Genomic DNA, 11,401 nt, shown 5'->3' with positions numbered 1-11,401 from the left:
TCTGTGAGGGATTCTCGCACGCGGTCGATCTCGGTAGCGAAGTAGGCGGGGCGCGCCTCGACGTCGGGCACTGGGGGAATGCGCACTCCCCCGTTGCTGAGTCTCCACCCCGTCGGCTCGGCGCGCATGTCCGGTGGCGCGGGGATGTTCGCCTCGAACAGGAGCCACGCCTCCCACTCATGAAGCGAGCGGCGGCCGAAGCCGTTGGCCGCCACCGCGTCGCCGGGGAAACGCGCGGCCATCGGGCGCTTGGGAGTGAGGGAGAGGGTGGGAAGAAGCGACGGATGTGCATGGGAGAGGGAGAGCTCGGCGGCGGTCGATGGACTAGGGCTGGTGTGGCTAGAGGCGAGGGTGGCCACCAGCTTATATAGTCGCGCCCGTGTGTACGCGTGGCGGGAGGGGAGGCGTCACTGCGCCGCCCCGTTACGCGCCGCTCGTGATGAGGAATCAATGGCAAGGCTGACCAGCGGCGGCAGCGCGTCAGCCTTGGCATTGATTCCCGCGGGAACCGAGGCGATGAGGGCGACGAAGTGGCCGTCTCGCTGACTCGGCAGGCCCGTGGCTATTTCGCGCCAAAACCACTCGCCCGGTGCCCCCGGGCGCCCCCAAGCGCGCCGAGTTCGGTCTGGGCCCGCCGGCGCTGATTTCGGCCCAAGCCAGCGAAAAACGGTTCCTGGGGGCGCCACTAGACCGTTTTTTCGGTGCCGGCGCCAAAAAATGCCTGGGAAGGCCGTGTATGGGGCGCGGCTGGAGATGCTCTAAGGCACTTGCATTGGAGGATCTAAGGACTTGACATTCGTACTTTGGATTGCTCGTCTCTCATAAGGATATGAATGTGCTGTCAGGATAACCCCTGTTTGGAAGTCTTCTTGCTGGAAATGCTTCTCCTTGCAACTATGTTATTAATGGTCATCATTACACGATGGGTTACTATCTTGCAGATGCATGACATCTATCCTCCATGGGAGTAGTACAGAACACCTTGAGACCATAACATTAGAGAAGTGTATATTGCGTATGCACTCCTAAGATAAATAGCAACACTGATAAATAGTACTCCTTCCATTTCTAAATATAAGATATTTTAAAGATTTCAATAAAAATTATATATGGATGTATATAGACCATAGTTTTAAATAGCCGGCTATAGCTCCGCTATAGCTCGATATAGCCTTTTGAGTAGGGTGCCGCTAAATGATCGCCTTCAGAAATAGCCCACTATAGTCTGCTTTAGCCCGCTATAGCTCCGCTATAATTGATTTGAAGGCCGCTATGCACCTGGCCTCAGATGATTTTTATTTCCAGGTGGAAGCCCAACAAAATGTCACCGACACGACAGGCAACTTAAGTGCTTATTAATGCAAGTGGCGAACGAATCTGCATTATCACCATTAAATAATGCTTACATTGAGGAAAGATCGAAGTTGACGTTGATATTGGCGCGCCTATGCAACTGGCCTCGGATGATTTTTATTTCTAGGAGAGTGGAAGCCCAACAAAACGTCATCGACGCTATGGGCAACTTAACGGTGAATAGCTGTCTGGTAAATAGCTATCTTTCGTCACAATGTATATTGCACATGACGTCACAGTGTCTCCATTGGTGATGACAATAGCGGCCGATTTACAATGGTTGGACGTACTCCCCATTTACAATAGTACTGATTGACAGATTGTAAATTGATTATCCAATGTCAAATTTCAATAATCTAGCTAGTGTAGTACACCCTCTGTTCCTAAATATGAGCCCTTCTAGAGATTTTAATAGGGACTACATACGAAGCAAAATGAGTGACTCTACACTCTAAACTACGTCTATATCAATGTTTTAAATAGCGGGCTGTGTCCATAGGGGCACAAATATCAAGGTCAACTTCGATCTTTCATCAACGTAAGCATCATTTAATGGTGATAATGCAGATTCGTTCGCCACTTGCATTAAGAAGTTAAGTTGCCCATTGTGTCGGTGCCGTTTTGTTCGGCTTCCATCTAGAAATAAAAATCATCTGAAGCCAGGTGCATAGGGAATATCAAGGTCACCTTCGATCTTTCATCAACGTACGCATCATTTAATGGTGATAATGCAGATTCGTCCGCCACTTGCATTAGGGCATCAGCAGTGTGTTGGAGGCGGCGTTGCCTCTAAGCCGGGACCCACACGAAGCCTCTAAGCTCAGCTGAAAATGACGTAGTGTATAGCATCTGCTAGTGCCTCTAAGCTGGGACACAGTCAACAAGTAAACAAGTAATTCCTCCATGACTTTAGAGCTGTTCACAAGTGTGAAAGAACCCAGCCATACAAAGAGTTGATTCTTTTGAATTTTTTAAGTGAATGGAGGCTGCCTCTTACCTTAGAGGCGACGCCAACGATTTTTGTGTTAGAGGCGAGGACTGCAATGTATAGCGTCAGCCTCCCAGACCTTAGAGGCAATCTTAGAGGCGGAAAAAGACCACACTGTGGATGCTCTTGTGCCTTTTAGAAATAAAAATCATCTGCGGCCAAGTGCATTGGCCCCCAAATATCGAGGTCAAATTCGATCGTCTTTCATCAATGTAAGCATCATTTAATGGCCATAATGCAGATTCGTTCCCCACTTGCATTAATAATGCAGCTCAGTAGTACTCTGTCCTAGGTAAGCCTGCTATACTAGTATTTCTTTCAGCCACTTGATCACATTTCCATCCAACTCAACCTGCGGCAGGGATTTTTTTTTCTAGTTTCCCGTTGTACATGCATGTGCTTTCTAGATCCATATACACGCTAAATCTAGGATGCCCTTACAATGCATCGTCAGATCTGAATGCCCGCAAAAAAAAATGAATGATTGTGTTTGTTCTATCTAACGGATGCGGTTCAATGTGGTCCTATATCGGTCCGCTAACTGGTCCAGACGCACTTTTTTCCTACAAATCAGAGAAAACCAAAGTTGGGTTTTGCCGGAGTCCGAATGTCTGCCTCACGAATCTAAAACCACGACGTACCCATCTCCTCTCCGTCCACATGGCGGAAGGCCACTGATGCAGTTTGATGGAAGGATTAGTATGCTTTAGCATTTGGCGGATAGCATGTTTGGCGTTTGGCAGAAGCCACTAATCACTTTCTTTTGAAAAAAATATCCTTCATTCTTTTTCTCCATATTCTCATTTGGTGAAAGCAAGTAGGCTGACCACCAGTTTATTTGGCGGACGTCAGTTCAAATGCTTAAGCAAGCTACTAGTCTAATTGCTTCATTTCGCGGAAGCTAGTTCAGACATTGGATTAGTATCCTTCCGCCAAAGCCAAACAATAGGCTATTATTTATAAGCTTCATTTTGTGGAAGCTTTGAATTAACAGCTTTACTATGCGAATGCTTTAGGAGCTTTTGGGGGGAAGCTTTAGTAGCTTCATATGGCGGAAGCAACCATCCACCATGGTGCTTGGTGCTTAGTGCCTCATTTAGCCCGCTGCTTAGTAAATATCTGCTATTAATTAAATCACAAATCACTTTTTTTTATAATTTAATAGAGGAGGACAAATGCGGATAGTTTTGTATGGATTGGCCCCCCCGCTGCTTAGTAAATACTAATTTTACAAGGTTTCTGCTTCGGTGTTCATGGACTGGTCCCTCCGGTCCACGGACGTGCATGTCCGGTTTGTGGGTTAGTGTTGGAGATGCGCTTAATCGGTATGCCGGCTTTAATCATAAATCAGTATTTATACCTTCCGAAGCTAAAATTGTATGTATACTAGGTTGTTGAAATTTGATCTAAGATAGTCAATTTACAATCCGGCAATCAGTAGTACACAAGTCCTCATCATGTGGTCACAATTGTGGGTTTGCGCAATAGTTCGCTGCTATTGTCATAAGCCAATGTAGACACTGTGACATCATGTAGGTACTCATTAGCCATTTTGTGACATCTCAAGCAAAAAAGTGATTCGTACCATAAGCAGCTGAACTGTGCTTAGTCTGGTCATAGTGGAAGTAACTTGGCTAGTAACATAATGTATTTCAAGACAAGTTTGCTTGTGTGGCATGTACTTTATGTTGAGAGCCGTGTTTAGAGTAACATAATACGTTACTGTAACATAACGCAACCCAAAACAAAATGGGTCCACAATCTAATAAATGCAACCATCTATGATATTACTTCTATGTTAGTCTGCACAATAAAGATACTCCCTCTGTTTCATTTTAGTCTGCATATCAAATTCGGTCCAAATTGAGCTTTGTAAAATTTGACTAACTTTATATTAAAACATATCAACATTCGCAATAAGAAGTCAATATTATCAGATGCAACATGAAATGTATTTTCATACTATATAATTTTACTATTGTAGATGTTTGTATTTTTATATAAATTTGGTCAAACTTTGTGTTGTTTGACTTCAACCAAATTTTATACGCGGACTAAAAATAAACCGAGGGAATAATAAAATGCAGTAGTGTTATATGCATGACACTACTCTTAAGTTACTTCCCACTATGACTAGCCTTAGGTCTTTCCTATGGCGTATTTAAGTAACTCCAGCTCTATTGGCCGTGATGCAAGTTAGATTCCTTGACTTGAGGCAGCACTGCACGTCACCCATTCCGATCCAAAGATTCCGGTATTCCCGCTTTCATCAACTTGCGTGCATCAGGCGACCTCCAAGTGTCCGTAAACTATTCTTGAATTTGCGATCTTACAACTGCCTCTCTCGGGCTTCCTTATAATCCCATGTAGTTGTGCGAGTTGATGCACAATTCGCAGCATTAGCCACCATCCATCAGTTGGTAGCGACACCACAAACACAAAACACACAAGAGAGAGAAAGTGGGAGAGCAGCAATGGCGGACTTCACGCTTGGCTTAGCCAAGACGGCGGTGGAGGGGACCCTGAGCAGGGTCCGGTTCGCGATCGATGAAGAGAACAACCTGAAGGCAGCAGCGCAGCTAGACCTGGCATTCATCACTGGGGAATTTGGAATGATGCAATCCTTTCTGGAAGTCGCCAGTAAGGAGCGTGCCAGGGATGAAGTGGTGAAGACCTGGGTGCGGCAGCTCCGAGACCTGGCCTTCGATGTCGAAGACTGCGTCGAGTTCGTTATCCACCTGGATAACGACTCGAACTGGAACTGGGTGTGGCGCCTGGTGCCATCCTGCATGGCACCACCTCGGACTCGAGACCTCAACAGGGCGGTTGCTGATTTGAAGAAGCTCAAGACGAGGGTCGAGGAGGTGAGCCAGAGGAACACTCGCTACAACCTTATAAGCGACTCTGGCTCCAATCCTGTCTCATCGGCTGAGGAGCTCCCCACCACCAGCTCATCAATGATCCACATCCTGATGGAGCTATATGGGAGGCCAATGGGAAGCACCGTGGTTTTTGCAACGTCCAAAAGTTGATAACCAATGAGGGCAATGACCTTCAAGTAATCTCATTGTGGGCAAGTTCAGGATCTGATATTGAGGGGGCTCAAATCATTAATAAGGCGTATTGCGACGCAAAAATCAGCAAGATTTTTGAAGTATTTGCCTGGGTAAAGCTGACACATCCATTCAACCTTGATGAGTTTCTCAAGAACTTGCAGACTCAGTTACAAAACAGCACTCTATTTTGCCAAGGTGGCGACTTCAAGGGCAAGACTTCTGAAGATGATCCCATGAAGCAATTGACTGCGCAGAAATATCTGGTCATCCTAGAAGGAATATGCAATGCTGTGGAGTGGGATAGCATCATAACACACCTGCCAGATAATAACAATGGCAGCCGGATTGTCGTGTCCACCAAGCAGATTGGGGATGCAATTCTTTTCGCAGCGGACCAATACCAGGTATCAATGCTCAGAGAGATGACAGGTGGTCACTATCTTTGTGCATTTCATAATGAGGTAACGCCCTAAGACCCGGAAAACTTTAATTTATTAGTACGTACACTTTCTATAAATTACTTTGTCCATGCTTTTTCCCACTTCATTTTATAGGTAATCATAACATGTGTGTAAAATATCTAAGAATTTTAATGCCAATAAATAGTGTAGATTAAGGCTGGTCATAATGGTGGTATTATCATACATGACAACTAGACATTTTTTTTGTGGCGGCACACAATTATCTGAGAGAAAAGAAACCTGCATATCATAATATGATAGCATGTCATATTAAAAAATGTACTAATACTATGTGTAATGCATGACAATAAATGAGCTCACATGATACTATGTATTGTGGAGGTAGTATCATATACATGATACTACAGTATGATATTCCATTGTGACAAGTCTAACATCATACTCCCACGGAGTATCAAATAGTGCTGCGAGTTCATATTTGGGCAGATTCAGTGCTCCACCTTGTACTATATATATCTTAATCATTATCCCTATATAAAATATGATGTAATATCATATCTAATGAGTAAAGAGAGAGCAAGATGAATGTATGCCTGCACGCATCATGCCCAAAGAAGTAGTGAATGGAAACGTAATTAAAACTCATGCACCACCGCTACGTCTAATTAAGACGTCAAAAGAAACAAAGGATTAATCCTTAAACTAGTTGTTTGTATTTTGACATAGTTAAGTCATTTTTACAATGAAGTAAAAGGTAAGAAAAAATTATGACCGTGCACAGTTTATAAGACAAGGAACAAATCACCGTCACTGCATCTAGAAAATGTGATCCAACCTTGGCCCAAAAATTCTGAGAAAAGAACCATAGATGTATATTGCACGCATCTAGTAAGGCAATCTACTTTTTCAGAATGTGTAGTTTTATAAGTCAAAACTGAAGGTGAGGAGGCTATATAAATTTCTATTGCATCAATGCCAAAGAAATATTCCTAGATCTATCACAGGATGTAGTTTGATCAAGCTCTGGATCTCAATTGCACCAATGCTAACTTCCGACAGAGCGAACACACGGTCTCCCAAACAATCGCACAAGGGTCGGCTGCAGAACACACTCAGACAAACACGTCATATCGAATTTAGTTAGAGGCACATATTGTGCCTCGTGTTTTCCTCTTATTGCTTATGTAACAATGGTACTTGCAGTAGTTACAGCAGGCTACTCACTAGGTTAGCCCCGTAGACCAACATTCTTTTGGGCACACTCTGCCCTCCGGCCCACCACGAGAAACTTCCTTGCGAGTCACTCTTCTCCATATTGTTTTCAGCAAAGATGACCTTTCAGAAAGGCCGGTGATATGCACCGGCGCACCGGCCCAAATTTGGGTCGGTCGGCCTGCAGCCGTCGGATTTCATGGATCGTAACCATCCACTGCATCTTCTTCATGAGTCTGTGAGAAGGGTCCCCCGCATCTCATGGGTCTGCCTCATCTCGCCGGGCACATATTCTATGGACGTCGCCCTCGCCGGCCGTCCACGTCACCGGTCGCCGTCCCTGCCGTCCGTCCTCGCGGCCCTTGCCGTCCATTCTCGTTGCCGTCACCGCCCTCGCCTGCCGTCCTTAATTCCTCGTCGCGCCTCGCGCTCGACACACGCTAGAAGCCATACCAGAAAGCTCCAGAGTATCTTAGGATCTTCCGCGCCTCGCGCTCGACACACGAGATTTGGCCGCTCGCCAAAGGAAGCTAGGTCCCGGCGGCTATCTCAAGGACGATGCTTGTGTCTGTGTACCGTTGGCTCCATGGTGTTGTGCATCGCGCGGTAGAGGGAGTTGTACTCCCTTCGTCCCATAATGTAAGACGTTTTTTGATACTACACTAGTGTCAAAAGCGTCTTATATTATGGGGCGGAGGGAGTAGAAGGGAAAGAATAGGATGTGTAGCACAATGAATTGATCGGTGCACCAGGCACGTATATATGAGTACAGAAGGGGGGGGGGGGTCGGTGTCAAATCCGGCATATCTCTTAGTAGGGGTCCTAAACTAGGCGTCTTGGAGCGATGGTAACATGGACACGGGATTTTACCCAGGTTCGGGCCCTCTTGATGGAGGTAAAACCCTACATCCTGCTTTTGATTATATTCATATGGGGTGTAGTACAGAGTACATGTGTCTACCAAGAGATTTATCTAATGAATATCATACTGTCTATGGACTAGCCTGGCCTCGGTTTATATAACACATCGAAGGCCTAGGGTTTAGGAGAGTCCTCGTCTTGGGCGCCAAGTCTTGTGGAGTCTTCCTTGTATGCGGCAGGGGCTGTCTGAACTGGCCCATGATTGAGCCACAATGGGGGTCCTCGGCCCGATCCAGCTGGTCGGGGGATGACGTGGTGGGCACCCCCTAGTCCAGGACACCGTCAGTAGCCCCCCTGAATCGGTCTGCAAGTTGGGGACGCTCCTCGATTCTTCCGAACTGTTCTTCGTCTTCGGTCGTCGGTCTTGAAAACTGGTTCAACAAATCTTCTCATCTTTAATTTTGAGGATCACCAAAGTGAATTCGAAGAGTTTACACATCGGGTATCCGAGGAGCCCCTTTAAGTCTTCGGCCTTCAACAATTCCTTATTATTTTTATGCCACACCTCGGGTTTGAGGTTGTTCCCGTGCGGTGTCCCAACACCGGACCGCATTTGAGGTATCCTTTGTAGCCGAGCACCAACGCCGAACTGTATCCGAGCTCCAACGCAGGACTGTATCCAAGCTCCAACGCTGGAGAGTATCCGAGCTCCAACGCCAGGCTATATCTGAGGTGTCATAGATCACCTTGGCTCAAAAAAGTCGAAGGAGTTTAGCCGAACTTAATGCCAGAAATGCCCTCTATGGAGCCAGCCACTTGCATCCGAGCTATATCCTGAAATGCTTTCGAGGTGGTTCAGCACCTCGGTCATGGGCTGATTGTTTGCGGATTTTATTTCCGACGCATGTAAATTTATTCGATGTCAATATGTATAACCTGTAGCCCTCAAGGTGTGTGTCAGTCTAAAACCCGAGATGCACCTGAAGGAAAACATGAAACTGCTGAGCGTAGTAGCCCCTGAGACTCACGTCGATTCGCAAAATCAGCCTGAGGATCAACTCCTAGCTCGGTAGCATACGTAGGAATAGAAACACAGTGTAGTGTATTAGAAATAATAGATACTCGTCGCCGGAGAGCCGGTTGGCGAGGCGGCCGGCAAGGCAGACGGGGAGCCAGTTGGCGAGGCGGTTCGTCCCATGGTGCGAGGGCCACCAAAGCCTGGAGGCGGTCTGAGAGCCGCACAAGGCTGTCGAGCTGACGGGGTCGCCAAAGGGCCGCCGGTGGTTGACGGTGACCGGGCAACAAGAGGCACCTGCTGCTGAAACGATAATATCTTCTCATTAAAGTAACATGTCGGGATGTGAACACACGATGTGATACAGGGTCGTAGCAGCGGTAGCCTTTTGTGTTAGGTGGATAGCCGAGAAAGATGCAAGCAACAGAGCGGGGTGCAAGTTTATAAGGCGCAGTGGCGGCGATGCTAGGGTAGCAGAGACGGCCGAAGATGCAGAGGCCACCATAAGATGGGGCGCACCAAGGAGGAGATGGTGAGGGGCGTAGTTTCAGCGTGGGTGACATGGGCGGATGTTGATGAGGAGGGTGGCGGTGGCGAGAGCATCCGGCCAAAACCGGGGAGGCACGTTAGAGTGAAAAAGCAATGTGCGGACGCGGTCATTAAGAATGCAAAGGATACGCTCGGCACGACCATTTTGTTGGGACGTGTAGGGACAAGTAAGGCGGAAGATAGTGTCGTGGGAGGCTAGAAGGTTATGAACAACAACGTCGTCAAAATCTTTTCCGTTGTCATTTTGGAATGCAAGGATAGGACGACCAAACTGTGTCGTGACATAGGAATAAAAGGCGGTGAGTGTGGCAAGAGCGTCGGACTTGCGACGAAGATGAAATGTCCATACATAATGAGAGAAATCATCTAAGATCACCAAATAGTATAGCTATTTGGTAGCCCGTGTTTCTTGCAACCGGGGATTTCCAAACATCACTATGCAATAACTAAAAAAGAAAAGTGGAAGTAGTGGTAGATGTGCTAAAGGGAAGACGAACGTGCTTGCCGAGATGACAAGCCTCACAAGTATGGTCGTCGATCTTATTGCATGAGAATGAAAAACTCTTAAGAATGTGACGCAAAGTGGTGGGGTTCGGGTGTCCCAAACGAGCATGCTAGAGGTCGACACCTGCGGCGAGGGCGACTGGAGTGGTGGAGGCAGTGGCGGAGGAGTGTATTGGATAGAGCTCGTCAGGACAATCACATCGGTGAAGGACCATCCGAGTACGGGTGTCCTTCACAGAAAAACCAACAGCATCAAATTCAATGGTAATGGAATTCTCACGAGCAAGACGACGAACATATACATGGTTCCTATTTCCTAACTAAATCAGGAGAACCAAGAATATCAGACATAGTGATAGGCGTAGATGTAGAAGGAAACGAAGTACGACCAACATGTGTGATAGGTAAAGTGGAACCGTTACCAACGGTGATGCGAGTAGGAGTACGAACCGGATTGAAGGAGGTTAGAGTACCGGGATGAGATGTCATGTGGGCAGTGGCGCCCGAGTCCATGTACCAAGCGTCGCCGGTACCAAGCGCCGCCGGTGATGGGGCCGAGTGCAGTGCAGCCAAAGAAGTAGGGTCCCATGGCGGTGAGACCGGGGCGGGCAGAACATAGCCGCAGGCCATCGTCATGGGGACCAGAGCCGCGGAGCCGGCACCGGCCAGCTGCGGCGGCACGACGTAGGGGGCCATCTGCTGCAGCACGGCATAAGGGGCCGGCTGCTGCGGCACGGCGTAAGGCGCCTGCTGCTGGGGCGCTACGATCAGCGCCTGATGGATGGCCGCAGCCCAAGGCGTCGTGGCCTGCTGCTGGCGGGGCGGGCCCGTCTTGGCCAGTGCCCTTCCGACCACGACGGTAACCACGACGGCGATCATAGGAGGCCGGCTGGGGCGACAGCCCCTGGAAGAATCCCGCGGGCGGCGGTTACGAGCCGTAGGAGGCCTCAGTCAGAGGGAACCGCGGCGCAGTGGGCGCTAGCAAGGGCGGCGGTGGCGGACCGCCGTGTATGTTCCGGCGTAGAGAGCGGTGTGGGTGGCCCTGGTTGTCGCCATCTGCATGCGGCGTGGGAGGTGGAGACGGTACGGGTTAGGGGTCGACGCGGGTGGAAAGGCAGGGCTGGTTGGAAGGCGGCATGGGTGGGAGGCGGCGCAGATGGGAAGGCGACGAGGGTGGGAAGAGGACACGGGTTGGGAGGCGGCGCAGGTGCGGAAGCGGGAGAGCAGCGGCAACCGGCGGCAGCGGCGGCTAGAGAGGAGACGACGGCGGTGGCGGCGGGTGGCGGCGGTGTCGGGTAGGGTTTGACGAGGTGGGGGGAGGAGGAGCGGCGCGGGTGGGGAGTGTGGTGCGGAAGCAGGATGCGCTGCGATCAGCGGCGGCGGCGGCTAAGGAGGCCGCGGCGGCGGCGGCTGGTGCGGCGTGTGGCGGGAGAGCAGCGGC

General features: G+C 48.8%; 1 protein-coding gene across 1 annotated transcript in view; it reads left to right on the top strand.

Moving 5' to 3' along the window:
* Positions 1-4,800: 4,800 nt before the first annotated feature.
* The window catches only part of LOC119366621 (disease resistance protein Pik-2-like), a 23,571-nt gene continuing 16,970 nt past the window's right edge, over positions 4,801-11,401 (top strand). The window contains exon 1 of the mRNA XM_037632385.1: positions 4,801-5,858. The gene's annotated coding sequence lies outside the window, so the exon portion shown is untranslated. The remainder of the gene's footprint in view (positions 5,859-11,401) is intronic.

This window comes from Triticum dicoccoides, chromosome 2B (genome assembly GCF_002162155.2).
Source record: "Triticum dicoccoides isolate Atlit2015 ecotype Zavitan chromosome 2B, WEW_v2.0, whole genome shotgun sequence".
NCBI classification, from domain to species: domain Eukaryota; kingdom Viridiplantae; phylum Streptophyta; class Magnoliopsida; order Poales; family Poaceae; genus Triticum; species Triticum dicoccoides.
The sequence above is the reverse complement of the archived record's forward strand: the minus strand, read 5'-3'. Positions and strand labels throughout refer to the sequence as shown.